We start from the raw sequence: 10,741 nt of genomic DNA, 5'->3' as shown, positions 1-10,741 counted from the left end.
AGAACAGCGAGTGAAGGATGCTTAGAGTAATGTGGTTGAAGGTTGATATGAAGATCTTGGTAGTAGGATCACATTTAACCCGAGGACCATAGGAGTTGGGTCGGAGCATTGAGGCTTGTGGCAATGTGAATGGTGTGCTCGAATATTCCTGTTATGGGAATAGAAAAATATCATGGGATGAGATGATATTCCGTAAGAGATATACGAGTCGAGCAAAGAAGAGTCAAAAGCCCAAGTATAGGTGTGGGTGTCGAGAACCCAAATGTGGAAATTTGGGGTATATGAAGCGTTCTAAGGATGGGAGTTCCTTGTGAATGAAGTGTTGAGGCTCGTGTGGGGACATGAAGTCAAATCATGATAAGAATCACGATGAGGCAAGGAGAGCCTGAGGTATATCTAATCCAAGAAGGGATTAGCGGAGCATTCCTATGTTGGGGATGTGGTCAAGCATGTGTAAGGGAATGGAGTTGTTTCCATAGAGATGGTGTGCTAAGGGTTGTGTGCTTGAACTAGAGTGAGCTAAGGCTGAAATTAGCTCGAAGCCCAAGGAAGGGAGTCGTCAGTAGGTTATGTGATAAGCTCCAGGAAGGGAGTAAGCTAAAGTTGTTTGTAGAAAAGCTCTAGGTGGAGTCAGCATGTGAAGCATATACCTGTCATGGCCAGGGTAAGCATGATGTTGGTAGCTTGCAGAAGGATTCCGAGGGGAGTCGGGAGTGAGTGATGCATGAGGGATGCATATGGTGCCATGTGATGGTATCCCTATGGCGATCTCGTAGGGGATGTGCCTAAGGTATGAGAGGACCTTAGTTGCGTTCATGATGAATCAAGATCTATCCTAAGGAAGAATAGGCGGGTGGAAAATGGACCTTAGTGGGCGTGATAATGAGATGGAAAATCCCTAGTGCGTGAGTTGGAATCCAGATTTGGGATAAAGGAGTTGAGCATGCGTTGATATGAGTGTGGGATCCATTGGATTAGAAGTCCTGGTTTTGAAGGCTAAGTGACCGTTCATGTGAATGATGGATGAAGGGCCAATTAAACTCTCATTGATGCTTGGGGTTAGGCGGGACGCCTAAGGTCAGGAGATGAGAGCTGAATAGACCCTCATTATGATGCTTAGGGTTGGGGATGACGCCTAAGGTCATGAGATCCTAGTTGGGAGACGCAGAGGTCACCCAATGAGAGGTATGAATGAGTATGTGGGCCGAGGGTAATAAGTGTGTGGTAATAGGATATCCATGGGCTATACATGCACAGGAAATGCCAACTTTGGACGCTAAGTGGGCAGGGGCATGGTGAGTAATGTAGAGGTCCCGAATTTTAAATTCCAAGTCATTGAAGCTTGAGCAAGGTGTGCTGGAGGGCGAGGGCGGGCGTAGTGACTCAATGCATTCAGGGGTGTGTGCAAGGAGAGACGGGAGGTCTTAATTTACTTGACAGGTAATGATAGGTGCTCTGATGAAGATATGACCTTATATATATAACTGTTATGGGTATTTTTTGGATCACTTTTAGTGGACTGAACTTGACCGAGCGGGCCGACCCAATCTCCCAAAGCCCAATGGGCCTAAGGCCGAGGTCATCACAACAAGATCGCATGTCGCCAAATCCAAGCTCAGACCACGAGAGTAAGCGAGCTCTCAGCGATGCTTTCAGTTTGATGGACGAGCCATACAACTCGCAAAACAAAAAGACTGTGTAATAACCAAGGTGGTGTCCACCTACCTTATCTGAAGAAAACCAAATCTCTAATAATGTGGAATCTATTATCCCCGTAATATTATCCTTCTATATTTAGAAGTCATTCCAAATTGTAAATAGCCCACTCTATAAATAGGGGTCAAAAACCATTGTATAGGCATGAGCAATAATATACTGTTATTTTGCCGGAATTATCAAAGAATGGTCGTAGACTAGGCATCATTCTGGTCGAATCACGTAAAATTTTCTTGCATACAGTTTGTTCTTTGTTTTATTTGTTTTTCCTCTTGGTATTCGTGTTTATTCTCTTAGTGCGGGCTAACAAATCACAGTCGACCAATTCCGAACGTCGACAATAACAAAATTACATCATTAGTGCCACACACATACATCACATATAATGTAAATATAGCATCCAGGGCATTAATACTAACAATCCAGACCCAAGAAAAGGAAGAGGTATATACCCTAAAACTCGAGAGATTGTACAGTCTCCAAGAGACTATATTAAGAAGAAGAAAAGATAACCTCAAAGCTCGAGAGACTAAAAAGTCTCTAGGAGATTATGGACAGTTCCAATAAAAGGAAGAGGTAACCTCAAAACTAAAAAACTATTTAGTCCCTTGTCGACAATCTCGGAAAGAAAAAAAAAAGGTTGACAAGAAAGGTTCTAGGAGAGTAGAAGGTCTCCTGGAGACCTCCCTCTCTAGTAAGGAAGCCCAGAGCAAAACGCGAACATGCTAAACTTCGACATCCAGAAACTTCTCTTAGAATTCCATAAATGATAGACATTATCCATAAAAATCTCAATCCTAGTTTATCTCAGAATACTAAAGATATTTATTATGAACTCCCAAACTCCTCTATAAATAGGTGAACCCCCATTCCAAAAAAAATACGACTCTAATACTGTCTTTAATACTACTTACAAGCTTTTTGCAAATTTGAGTATCTGATTTAAATATAAGAGTTTTTGTTTAAAGACTTCTTTGCATTCTAGTATGAACTGAGTACTTCCTTTTTACCTATGATGATAATTAAGGAAATAGAAGTTATTTGAGGTTTACTGAGGAACCTTTCACCTATCAACAACACAGGGTGTTTGAAGAAAACTGATAACATATCCTTCAAGAACTGACTTGGCTTTTTAAGTAGCCTCGTCTGCCACAACAAACACCAACAAATAGGAAAAAATAGTTACAGAACCACCTACCCATCTAAATAGGAGAAGAACAATTCTTCCCGTAATACTAATGCAACTGAAACAAGATACATAAGACTTATTCAATAACTAGAAAATAATAAAGTAATAATAAGAAATAAATGAGGCACATAACAACACCCTTCCCCTTAAAAATTAGCCTTGTCCTCAAGGCTATGGTAAGGAAACTATTTTTGCATAGCAGTAAGATTTTCCCAAGTCGCTTTTGCAAGTGAGAGTCCCTTCCAATGAATGAGAATCTCATCTTCATGTTTTCATTGACGTCAATCAAGAATTGCCTGTGGTATAGGGAAAATGGTTCGTGTATCCATTAGAATCGCTAGAAGTTCACCTTGAATTGGATGCCTGGAGCTAACCTTCTTCTTTAAAAGAGAAACATGGAACACAGGATGAATTTTAGACTCTGTTGGCAATTTCAACTTATAAGAAATTGCTCCTATTTTCTTTATAATCATGAAGGGCCCATAATATTTTGGGGCTAGCTTAACAACTTTCCTTATTGCCACTGATGTCTGCTGATAAGGCTGGAGTTTTACATAAACCCAGTCTCCCACTTTAAATTCTAGTTTCATACGATGTCGGTCGAAAATCTTCTTCATACGAGACTGCGACTCCTGAAGAGTGACTCTCAAGTCTTTAAGAACTTGATCTCAAATCTGTAGTTGATGGTCCATAGACTCAACAACAATAGCACCCGAATGTAAGTCAACAATGTAGGTGGAGCCCTTCCATAAACAAGTTCAAAGGGAGTCATTTTGATAGAGGAATGCTAACTCGTATTGTAACAGTACTCTGCCCAAGCTAACCTGTTACACCATTCTTTGGGTAGCAAACTCAAAAAACACCTTAGATACATCTCAAGGGTACGATTCACCACCTCACTCTGGCCATCGGTTTGCGGATGGTAAGCAAAGTTATAATTAAAAGTTGTACCATTCCGCTTGAATATTAACTTTGACCAAAAGATGCTTGTGAAGGTGGGATCTCAATCACAAACGATCGATCTCAGCATCCCATGCAATTTAAATATATTCTCAAAAAAAAATCTCAACAGCACCAATAATAGTATATGGATGGGATAATGGAATAAAATGTGCGCACTTGGTTAGTCTATCAACCACGACAAAAATTGTAGTTTTGCCTTTAGATACCGATAAACCATCGATAAAATCCATTTATATATCCTCCCATACCTGATTCGAAATTAGCAGTGATTGGAGAAGCCCAACGGGAGCAAGTTGTTCAGACTTGTGGCGTTGGCAAATGTCGCATGTAGCTATAAACTCCTTGATTTTTTTCTCATTCCCGTCCAGTAAAAGTTGGCCCAAATCCGCTTTAGGGTTTTATGATACCCTTCATGAGAGTTGTTATGAAACTACTCTATGATATCAGGGATTAATGGTGAATCTGTAGCTAGATAAATTCTTTCTTTAAAAAAATCATCCCATGAACAAGCTTCCATGATCCCACGGCTTCATCTCCTTGGATTCGTTGAACTAAGTCTTGCAAATCTGTTTTAGAGTTAATTTCTTCTTTGATTGTAGTTACCCAATTTGACAATGGTTGAGAGATTACTGCTAACTCACCTGATAGTTTTGCCTCCCTTGCATCATCTTCTCTTCGAGATAAAGCATCAGCCACAATATTTTCAGGTCCCTTCTTGTATTTTATGACGAAATCAAACGCCGTCAATTTACATAACCATCTTTGTTGAGCTAAAGTGGTGATGTTTTGGGCCCATAGGTACTTCAAACTGTGGTGGTATGTTCTCACTATGAATTGTCGCTCGAGTAAATAGGGACGCCATCATTGTACAGCCAAGACTAAGGCCAAAATTTCTTTCTTGTTGACAATAGTAAATTTCTTTCCTTGCAACGCTTGATTGTAAAAAGCTATTGGTCAGTCTTGCATCAATATAGCTCCACCCCTAAACCGCTGGCATCACATTCCACGATAAAATTTTAAGCAAAATTAGGTAGAGCTAATACAAGAGCTTACATCATTACTGATTTTAGATTCTGGAAGGGTAGTATCTGTTATAGGCGACCATATAAATGAGTCATTTTTAAGCATCCGAGTCAATGGCCCTGCGATATTTCCATAGTTCTTAATGAACTTGTAATAGTAACCTGTCAACCCAAGGAACCCTTGTAATATTCGAGAAATTTGGGTTAATTAAAAATAAGCAATTTATTAAAGAAATGGGATTTCAGAGAAAATTGGTATCTGAATAGCTAGAAAAATTGACCAAATTGACTGCCGGAAGTTCCCTGGAGCTGAGATGCCAAAAGAAAATGATGTGGCATTAACGAAAACCTTGAGATAGGATTTATGGTGCTGAAAGAAATTGGATCGGGAACAGTTTTCGGTGCAACAAAAATATAACTGCTAATTAGGCTGCAATACTGAATTATTATAGACGACTTCCTGGAAGTCAACGGAAGCTTGAGGGGGCTTCGGTTTTTCATAAGGAACAACCCTTCAGTGGTTTCAAGAAGAAACGAAGAGGTTTAGGGCCAAAACGAAGATTCGAGCCTAAGTGCAGTTTTTCAAAATTGCTAGAGGGAGGCCGAAACGATATTTTTTCAGAATCTTTAGGGGTCAAATTGATGTTTTAGGACTTGAGAGTCTTGAAATAAATTATCAAAAGTTCAGGGGTTAGGTGGAAAATGGCCAAAATGAGAATACCAAAAGTTGAGGGGCCAAAATGCAATTTTCCAAAAAAGCTAGCATGGGCAAATCTGACCGGTCTGCCATGGCCGATTTTTTCCATGAGGTTGCACGAGGCTTGGTCGGGGGAGCATCTTTTGTAAAGAGCTTGCCCGACAAAAGCCATTGTGATGGCCGAATTTTGAAGAAAAAACGGTCGAAAGTTGGCCGGATTTTTGGTGCGCCTGCAAATGGATTTTTGTGGTCAGTTGAGGCCGATTCGAGGCTCACCCAAGGGTGGGTGAGACTCCTAAGCCGGTGGGTCGAGTGTCCAAGGGTGTTTGAAGGTTCGTTATTGCTTATATATAGGCATTCGTAGCGGCCGAATTTTGGGAGAAATAGAAGCTTCAAATCGAGGCTTGTATTGAATGAATTGGAGCTCCAAAATAAGGGGCTTTTGAAGCCCATGAGGTGTAGAGCATATCTAGAAACTTTGGAGCATTTTCATGGAGTTTTGATAGGGTTTTGAAGCTCGCCGAAGTTTGGAGGCGGGCGGTCTAACCAAGCCTTTTGCCGGCAAATCGGAGGCCTTCCGGTCTCATTTCAAGCTCAAAGATATGCCAAGTGGATCTACTAAAGGAGAGGAAGAAGATGGCATCAAAAACCAGCATCGCCGGCATGGCCGGCGCCTGAGAAGATGACCGGCGCGTGGGCCACACGCGTTGGTCAACACGCGCAACCCACGCGCCAGCGCGTGAGGAAGCGTGGGGCCTACCAAAATTCTGGAAAAAATCTTGTAAAATCCAGAAAATTATTTTACAGGGTTCCGTGTAAAAAGTTTTGAAGTTTGGATTTTTGATGTCTCGATTTTTGCACCAAAAAATCTCGTTTTGCGTGAAAACGCGCAATACGAGTAAGTCCAGTATTTTTCCTTTGAATTTATAGCATATTATGAATTGTTGTGAAGATAGATTTGAGGAAATAGTCTTGATGTAATTATTGGGATTTTTTAGAAGGAAAAATGAAGGAAAATGAAGGAAAATAGGAAATAAAAGGAAATAAATGGAATATTGAGGATATTTAGTGATTAAATATTATTTTATGATTGAGGAGATCGAGATGATGTGATTGGTGGAACTTTTGAGAGTTGGCATGAAAATCAAGGCGGGGCACGCATATTGAGGTGATGCACGCTTTTCGAGAAAATGCAAGTTTATCTCAAAAGGTGAGTAATTTTTATCCTAAACATGGTTTTGTGAGTTATCCTATCCTATATGATATTTATGAGATGATTGTTTATATGCATGCTATATATGAATGCAATATTAATTTTGTCATATTGCATGGAAAGTCGTGATATTTGCATGGCACGATATTATTGTCATATTGATATTTGTGCATGGGAATGGGATGTCGCCCTCAGAGTGTAGCCGTAATTCCCCAAGGGTGTTGAGGGAATAACGTTAGGCTTATCTTGCAGAGGTTCGGGATTTGCCTAGGATTCCTAGTTGGGCTTGCGGGCCAGGGAAGTTACACTAAGGGAAAATGTTGTTCATGTTATTGCATCATGCATTCGTATATATGTTTTGGACCCTTATTAGAAGTTTCATCTTCTAATGGGTTATGCCCCTGGAACATTCCATGTTCTAGTTTAGACTTACAGCTCAGGCAAGGAGCAGGTTGAGATATGTCAGCACGTGATGGCGTGGCCGATGGATTCAGCGAGCTGACTCGGATATGTTTTAGCTGATGCTTTATTGATGATTAGTCTTGTTAGAATATTATGGAATCTCCATGTATTTATGTATTTCAATATCGAGGATATGATATTAATTATGGTACGGATTCTTATGTTATAAATAAAGTGAATTGATTATGTACCATATCAGGTTTCGATTATCGCTTCCGCTTTTTTAATGATTTACTGGGGGTTTTGTTCGGGACTCAGTACTTAAGGTTTAAATTATGTACCAAGAAAAAAAGAAAAAAATAATTTACGTATATTTTGGGCCCCAGCATAGTGACACGCTCGGTAAGAGAAAAAGCGGGGTGTTACAACCCTCTCAAAGCTTTTGGTGGGTGGCAGGTTTAGGCCAATTAACCATAGCGGCGATCTTGTCTTGATCCATGGCAACCCCTTTATCAGAAATCACATGGCCAAGGTAATGGACTTGTCACTGCCCAAACTGACACTTTTCTCTCGTGAGAAACAACTGGTGACTTCTTAATACAGTTAAGGCTAGTTCCAAATGGTGAAGGTGTTCTTTCCAAGACCAACTATAAACAAGAATATCGTCAAAAAATATTAAAATAAATTTACGCAAATATTCTTGGAATACCTCGTTCATTAAGGCTTGAAAAGTTGAGGGTGCATTGGAGAGATCAAACGGCATCACTAAAAATTCGTAGTGGGCATGATGTCCACGAAAAGCTGTCTTAGCAGTATCCTCTGGAACTAACCAAATTTGATGGTACCTGCTTCGCAAGTCAAGCTTTGAAAATATTTTTTCCCCATTTAACTCATCTAGTAGCTCATAAATAATAGGAATCGAAAACTTATACTTGATTGTGATCTTATTAAGAGCACGGTAGTTGACACATATTCTCCAGGAGCTGTCATGTTTTTTTAACCAAAATGATAAGAGAGGAATAGGACTGTTACTTGGCTTAATCACTCTTGTAGAAAGCATCTCTACTACAAGTCGTTCAATCTTCGTCTTTTGATAATATGGATATCGATATGGCTTAACACAAACTAGTCCACTTCCTGGTATTAATGGAACCTTGTGATCATGGGTGCGAGACGGTGGTAGGTTGTTTAGTTCTTTAAAGACATGTTGGAATTTGTCCAGGAGCTGTTGCAAGTGAGTAGATGGATATTGTTCTTCTTGTGAAGGTTTTAAATTTTCAGGAGAAAATAATTGGAACAGCATACCTTTATACCCTTTTCGTACCTCTTTAATGAATTTTAGTTCCCCCACTATTTGATCTGTAGGACATGACTCTCCTTGTAAAATCACCTCTACCTCTGCTACTTTGAACTTTATCTGTAATTTTGCAAAGTCCCACAAGATTGAACCAAGTGTTTGTAACCATTGCATGCCCAAAACAATATCATATCCTTCCAAAGGCAGTAAAGAAAAATCAATAGACACAAGAATTCCTTGTAGGAGCAACTTTACACTCTTGCACTTTCCCTAACTAGATAAACGTTCATCGAATGCCACCATTACTTCAAACTGCCCTCTTTGTATTGGTTGTGAGCCCACATTTTTTGCTAAAACTTCACTGATGAAGTTATGAGTGCTTCCCGAATCAACCAAAACAATGGTGGATATGCATCCGATGGTGCCTCTGACTGTCATTGTCTCTGGGGCTCGTGATCCTGAAATAGTATGCAAGGAAATTTTTGGCATGTCATTCAAGGATGTCTGATCTGTGTCTTCTTCCATAACCATATCGCCGTCTCCTTTTGCTTCATAGAGTTCAATCAGGAATAACTTCTTACACCGATGACCTGGAACAAATTTTTCATTACAATTGTAACAAAAGCCTTTCACACGTCATTCTTGCAGTTCAGTTGGTGATAATCGTCGGACCGAGAGAGTGGTGTTGTTGTTGTTTTTCCCCTCCTACTGAGGAAAATAATTTTTTCTCAAGTCTGTTGTTATTGTAAGTCGGCGTTGTGATGTATTGCGAGCTTCATACAATCGAGCTAAACCGATGGGTATTGACAAGGTTACAGGGCAGCTAACTAGTATATCAACTTTGATGGACTCTTTCAAGCCGCTAATAAAACAACTTACTAGGCGGTTCAGAGGAAGATACCCCACTTTAGCTAACAATTTTTCGAATTGAGTCTGATAATCTCGTACTGAACCAACCTGTTGCAACTTAATCAAGTTTCCAAAAAAGTCTTGAAATTTAGTAACACCAAACCAAAGATTTAATCCATCTTGGAACTCTTTCCACGTTAGTACCCCCTTCTTCTGTTTGAGTAGTTGATACTAAATTGAGCATCTCTTTTCAAATGAAAGGATGCCAAAGCCACTCGATCTACTTCTGGGGTGTGATTGAATTTAAAAAACTGATTCACTCTACAAAACCAGCTCGTAGTATCTTCTTCTCCCTTGAACAACAGAAAATCAAGTTTGACAAATCGAGGTGCATAGTGTGATCCCTGCTGTGCTATTCCACTGGTGTCGCCCATGTGCCGAGTCGGATTCGGGAGCGGAGCCTATGAGTTCTCACATTCCAGATCAAGTTGGCCATTTGTGGGTTGTGAACTAGCTCTAGTGTTGAATTGGATAGAAAGTTCTTTCAACTTGTCAAGAATTTGTTGTTGACTAATGGTGAGAGAGTTGACATCTACTTCCAATTTCTCCACTCTAGAATCCATTTCTGTGCTCTGATACCACTTTGGTATAAACTGAGTACTTCATTTTTTACCTATGATGATAATTAAGGAAATAGAAGTTGTTTAAGGTTTATTGAGGAACCTTTCACCTATCAACAACAACAGGGTGTTTGAAGAAAAACTAATAACATATCCTTCAAGAACTGACTTGGCTTATTTAAATAGTCTCGTCTACACAACAAACACCAACAAATAAGAAATAAAGAAAAAAAAACAATTACAGAACCACCTTCCATCTAAATAGGAGAAGAACAATTTTCTCGTAATATTTAGCGCAACTAAACAAGATACATAAGACTTATTCAACATTAGAAAATAATAAAGTAATAATAAGAAAGAAAAGGAGGCAATAACACATTCTTTTGATTGTGTTCTCATTTGCAGTATTTAGAACGGCTTGATTAAGAATTTCTCGATTACAAATCATTGTTCTGTCACGACAAAAAAAACAATTATTATTATTATTCTATTATTAAGTAATACTGAAACCAATAGTAATGTTGGATTATTAATATATGGGTGTGTGTGATGTATCAATAAAATTATTTGCAACGATAATAAATAATATGGCACAATTGATGCAAAATTGGCCCCATGTTATGCATTGACAATGAACCGTGTATATATACGTGTTGGGTAACGACTAAAGATGCACACTAGGTTAAATTTTCAACGGTTGCAATTCTGAATTAATGCTTAATATATATTGGAGTGGTGTCATCAATTAATGTTAGTTGCATGTAATACACCGA

The sequence above is a fragment of the Diospyros lotus genome, chromosome 12 (genome assembly GCF_014633365.1).
Source record: "Diospyros lotus cultivar Yz01 chromosome 12, ASM1463336v1, whole genome shotgun sequence".
In the NCBI taxonomy this organism is placed as follows: Eukaryota; Viridiplantae; Streptophyta; class Magnoliopsida; order Ericales; family Ebenaceae; genus Diospyros; species Diospyros lotus.
The sequence above is the reverse complement of the archived record's forward strand: the minus strand, read 5'-3'. Positions refer to the sequence as shown.